The following is a 6,000-nucleotide window of genomic DNA, read 5'->3' as shown; positions in this document are numbered from 1 at the left end:
AGTTCATACTTTTTATTTTACAACAAAATATTATGTAAAAAAACACAAACATAGATATTTTGAACAATATCTTAGTTTTTTTGTACTTACAACACAGGGGTAAATATGTAATATTTACATTTAGGGGTACAACAGCTTGTTACTGGGGCAGTACTCTCAAAAGGACGTCCATGTAAATTATTCAACAGCAGACGATGGCCTGTATGATCACGATGCAGAGCTTCCCCCATTTTGGCAAATTGAAGTTTATGATAAATGCATTTATTGCGCTGGATACTTGCATTAATTACTTAGGCCCCCTATATTTGACCAAAATCAATGATTATTGTTCAATCAGAAAAGTTGTTGTGTTGGGCAATGTACTTCTATTGTAGAGTGTTTACCTTAAAAATACAATTCTTCGAATTTAAGACAGTGTATATGGTCCTTTTGACTGTAAATGGATTTAGGGGAGCGCTGGATGGTAACATCTTAGGTCAGATGAAGATGGACCTAAGATGGACCCTTCACCATGTCATGCATTCTGGGAGTTAAACCCATTACTTTGGTGTTATTACCACTTCTAATGTTTGATAGGAAAACAACAAGAAGACAATCTTATGTTTTTCCAAGCCAATTTGATTTTACTCAAAGGATAAGGAAATATGTAATATTTACCTTTAGGGGTACAACAGTTTGTTACTGGGGCAGTACTCTCAAAAGGCAGTACTCTCCATGTACCTTATTCAACAGCAGACAGGGGCGGCGGACTGGGGGGGTAAATGGTACTGAGTACCCAGGGCCCGAGGCAAGGAGGGGGCCCTTAGAAGTCAGTTTTCTAAACATATATATACATGCACTAATATTTGTATAGAATTTGTGTACAAATGGCTTATTTTGTTTACATTTTAAGTGTTTTATGATAAAAATGCAATACCCCACACATTGGTATCACTATGTTATTTGGGACAGGGGCCCAGCAAGATGGTTTGTACCCAGGGCCCAAAATTTGTTGCTACGCCACTGACAGCAGACGATGCTGCCTGTATGAGCAGACGATGAGGCCTGTATGATCACGATGCAGAGCTTCCCTTATTTTGGCAAATGGAAGTTTATGATAAATGCATTTTTGCACTAGAAACTTAAATTAATTACTTGGGCTCCCTATATTTGACCAAAATCAATGATTATTGTTCAATCAGAAAAGTTGTTGTGTTGGCCAATGTACTTCTATTGTAGAGTGTTTACCTTAAAATACAATTCTTCGAATTTAAGACAGTGTATATGGTCCTTTTGACTGTAAATGGATTTAGGGGAGCGCTGGATGAAAAAAAAAGCATGCAAAAGTGTTAGATAAGATAAACGTTCACACACCAAAATGCTAATTCTGTGGAGTTGTTTTGACAGAAAATTTCGGGAAGAAGAAAAAAAAGTGTTGTGTCTGTTTTTGCTGTGAAAATTTGCTGTGGTGAATTTGTTCAGCACAGCACTGAATTAAGAAACAATTGGTCTGCTTGCCTGTGACCATCATCCTAGCTGAATTTCTAAATGCAAATTAAAAACAGATCAGGGTTAGCAACAGTTCCAAAAAGGAAACTTGCAGTTTCATTCATCATATTAAGGTATGTTGTTCGGTTCATGAATTCATCATTTCATTCTCTCTGTGTTTGTGTAGTTGTGTTAGAGGCATGGTCACTGATTGCTGAGGATCTGATTGTCTCCACCTACAGCACTTATTATCCTGCCTAATTATACGTGTCTTTTACCTGCCCTTGTTGTCAGATTGTTGTAGACTGTCCTGTGGGTTCCCCGTCTGGTCTCTTGTTCTCCTGGGAGTTCTTTCGTTCCGGTTTCCTGGATGTCCCGCTGGTGTTTTGTTGCCCATTGAATCCCTGCATCATGATCCCCGTGGTTTGATCCACCTGCCGCCATTGCCTGCTTCAGCCTCTGCCTGTTCTCCTGTGTCCTCTGACTTTTTGTGTGCTCTGCTACTGATGATACTGTGAGAAATAACAAACTGTTCAACTTGCTCTTGGATCACCCAGTTTTATTTTCTTTAACGTAACATCTATACTCCATGGACAAGTGTAGAAAGGACCTTACTCTTTACAGTAAGACAGATGTGGTAATATTTGTGCTGCACAGTGACAGCTGATTCTAAATGAAAATTACAATTGGTTGATGTTGTTTGATGTTAATTTTATTTAGCAATAATTCAGAGGGTTATTAATTGTTGGCCTGATGGCCTGACAGAACTGAAGGGGTGGAGGGATTAAGTCTGAAGGATGCAGCTGAAGTCCTGGAAGTCCATTGCAGAGTCCTGCACGGGTCCATTTTTGGAGACCCGCCCCCGCCCGTACCCGCAAGGTTTAGCACCAGATCCGACCCGTGACCCGTGGAAATATCAAAATTAAATCCGCACCCGCCCAGACCCGTTAATATTTGGCCCGTTACCCGACCCGTGCCCGCGATAAATCACACGCTAAAACATTAAAATTAAAACATGCTTTATTTTTTATCCTGCACCTCTCTCAACATCAACAGCGTCATGAATGGGCTAATGAAACAGGCAAAAGTGCCTTTAAAGACTCATTGTCAACAATTTCATATAGCTACTCCACTCACCAACTTTACTTTTACTTCATCCATTGCTACTCCTGCAACGCTCGCTCCATCTGCATCAACAAAAGTTTCAATGTCGCTGTGGTTGTGACGTGATGGGTCAAATGGCATATCGTTGTTGCGTGTGTGTGTAATGGTAATTCGGACATAGAAATTGTAATAGCCTACAATGTGTTCGATGGGGGATGAAGGTAGTGATGGGACATCTGAAGCGAGGCTCCGGAGCTTGTGTCGAGCAAAAAGGGGGGTTCCAGATGAAGCCCCGATTCGAGGCTTGTATCGTTTCCGTGAAAATCACGTGACGATGACAAACGAGGCCTCGTTTTCTGTTGAATACGTCATTGCTTCATTCTGAGTATCGCTTTCGGATAAAAGTGGTTTGAAACCTCGCGCCTCTTGTGGGGTTTGCAGTAGGCATTTGCATTGGTGTTGAGGTGTTGGTTGTATGTAGTAGCGATATCATTATATATCATAGCTTGTATTATATATTATATTACATTATACTTAGTTTAGTAGATTATTAGAGTAAATTATACATAGTTCAGTAGATTATTAGAGTAAATTAACCTATATCTAGTTGAAATAGCCTACCTATACTACGTAATTATATATATATCCTATATTAGTAGTAGGCTAGTGTTATTATTATATATATATTATTGCTATTATTATTATTAATAATATTATTATAAGACTAGACTGTATAAGGGAAAGCTTTTCCCATCCCTGCAGTTTGCTGTTCCACAATTCCAGTCCCATAAGCACTGCACTCACAATAATTTATTTACAATCATTCTGGGCATTCACTGTCATCACTAACCCAAAGAACTACTGAATAGTTGAACACAAAGTTGTGTGTTTGTGTGAGTTGTGTGTACATAGGTTAATACAAGCAAAGAGTAAAATACTTTACTAATACACAGGCAATAGAAAAAGGGTGTTCCCACATGACAATTTGGTTGCTCAGGATCGCTCAGGATGAATAAATTTGTGTGCGATGCATTGCTTTGCACAGCAGGTGTCACTAGGGAGCACACTGTTTCATGAGGCTTCAGGTAAATGAATCTTTTGGTGAACCAATGGACTGGAAAGCCTCAGTGGTTCAGGAAGCCTCATTTGGCCATCACTAGATGAAGGAGGCGGGAACCGGCGAACATTTAAAAGACTTTAACCAAACAAAACGAAAGTAACGTGGGCAGCCCTCATGGACATCTGCCAAGCGCACACACATAAAACGTAAACACAACTGAACGTCAAATCCAGGTCTGGTGATCTCTCGACCTTATATGCTTCCGAGCTCCCTCAGAGGACTCGAGACCGGTGTGGCTCGCAGGTGACGCTCATTCACAATCACGCGCCGGTCTCGCTGGCTCGCTCTCGCTCGCTCTCTCGTTCACTTTGCCACAGAAATATATCCGCATCCTAATATTGCCATCCGCGCTACTACCCGCCCGCACAGAGTTAATTATCCGCCCGCATCCCCGCCCGTGAATTTTATAAATGTCACAATCCACCCGTTTTAGCCACTTTTATGCGGGTACCCGCGGATACCCGCGGGTACCCGACCCGTTGCAGGACTCTGGTCCATTGCATAGGCAGAATGATGTCTGACCAAGGTGAAGCCGAAAGGATAAGGGAGCCCGGTGGAGCCACGTAGATGACGATCCCTGGTGAAACTGACAGGGCGAGATGCCAAGATAGAGCTGACTGATTGATGGGCCAAGGTGGAGTTGAGGTCTCAGGGGCCTGAGGCGAAGCCAAGAAATCCACTCACCAATGCAGAGATGGAAGAGTTGCAGTGGACCTATCTTGAAAGGTTGAACCAATAAACAATGAATTGAGGGACTGGAGGGAGTCAGCACAAGCAGGACAGAAGGACAGACTTGTTTTGGCAGTGGATGCTGGAGAGGGAGGTTGGGTGGGTGCATCAGCAGCGGCCTTTGAGCTAGGAGGCCGAACTGATTTGGGACTTCCTGGGATCAACGGAGGCCGATCATCCTCTTCTAACGCCACTAAAATTCCCACTTGTGCAGATGTTACAACCGGCTCACACACCTGGTCAGACAGGATGGCAGGCTTCCATTCCGAGACAGATGGGGCTGTAGGCTCTGGCTCCATAGTGGGCATTGGCTCTGGCTCTCTGTGGTGGGTGTGGACTCTGTGTCTGCAGTTGCCATGAACAATGGCATTAGCTGGGGATATTCGCACTGCAGATACCTGAGAATGGCTGCTCTCCAGGTTCCTCTGGTCATTTCGGGTAGGTCCAGCAGGCTGTAATAATTTGCTCCAATCCAGTAAAATGATTTTAAAGTGTCATTATCCAAATTAGAGAACTGGGCAAGCTGGCAAAAGCCCAATGTATAGTTAGTTATAGTTACTATACCCAATGTAAGGAAGCACTTCACAGGTGAGGGCAGAAAATGTAACATCTTAGGTCAGATGAAGATGGACCTAAGATGGACCCTTCACCATGTCATGCATTCTGGGAGTTAAACCCATTACTTTGGTGTTATTACCACTTCTAATGTTTGATAGGAACACAGCAAGAAGACAATCGTATGTTTTTCCAAGCCAATTTGATTTTACTCAAAGGATAAGGAAATATGTAATATTTACCTTTAGGGGTACAACAGTTTGTTACTGGGGCAGTACTCTCAAAAGGCAGTACTCTCCATGTACCTTATTCAACAGCAGACAGGGGCGGCGGACTGGGGGGGTAAATGGTACTGAGTACCCAGGGCCCGAGGCAAGGAGGGGGCCCTTAGAAGTCAGTTTTCTAAACATATATATACATGCACTAATATTTGTATAGAATTTGTGTACAAATGGCTTATTTTGTTTACATTTTAAGTGTTTTATGATAAAAATGCAATACCCCACCCATTGGTATCACTATGTTATTTGGGACAGGGGCCCAGCAAGATGGTTTGTACCCAGGGCCCAAAATGTAGTGCTACGCCACTGACAGCAGACGATGAGGCCTGTATGATCACGATGCAGAGCTTCCCTTATTTTGGCAAATTGAAGTTTATGATAAATGCATTTTTGCACTGGAAACTTGCATTAATTACTTAGGCCCCCTATATTTGACCAAAATCAATGATTATTGTTCAATCAGAAAAGTTGTTGTGTTGGGCAATGTACTTCTATTGTAGAGTGTTTACCTTAAAATACAATTCTTCGAATTTAAGACAGTGTATATGGTCCTTTTGACTGTAAATGGATTTAGGGGAGAGCTGGATGAAAAAAAAGCATGCAAAAGTGTTCAATAAGATAAGCGTTCACACACCAAAATGCTAATTCTGTGGAGTTGTTCTGATAGAAGATGTGGGGAAGAAGAAAAAAAAAGTGTTGCATCTGCTCTTACTGTGAAAATTTGCTGTGGTGAATTTGTTCAGC

Source organism: Pseudorasbora parva, chromosome 19 (genome assembly GCF_024679245.1).
Source record: "Pseudorasbora parva isolate DD20220531a chromosome 19, ASM2467924v1, whole genome shotgun sequence".
NCBI classification, from domain to species: Eukaryota; Metazoa; Chordata; class Actinopteri; order Cypriniformes; family Gobionidae; genus Pseudorasbora; species Pseudorasbora parva.
This window is presented reverse-complemented; position numbering follows the sequence as displayed.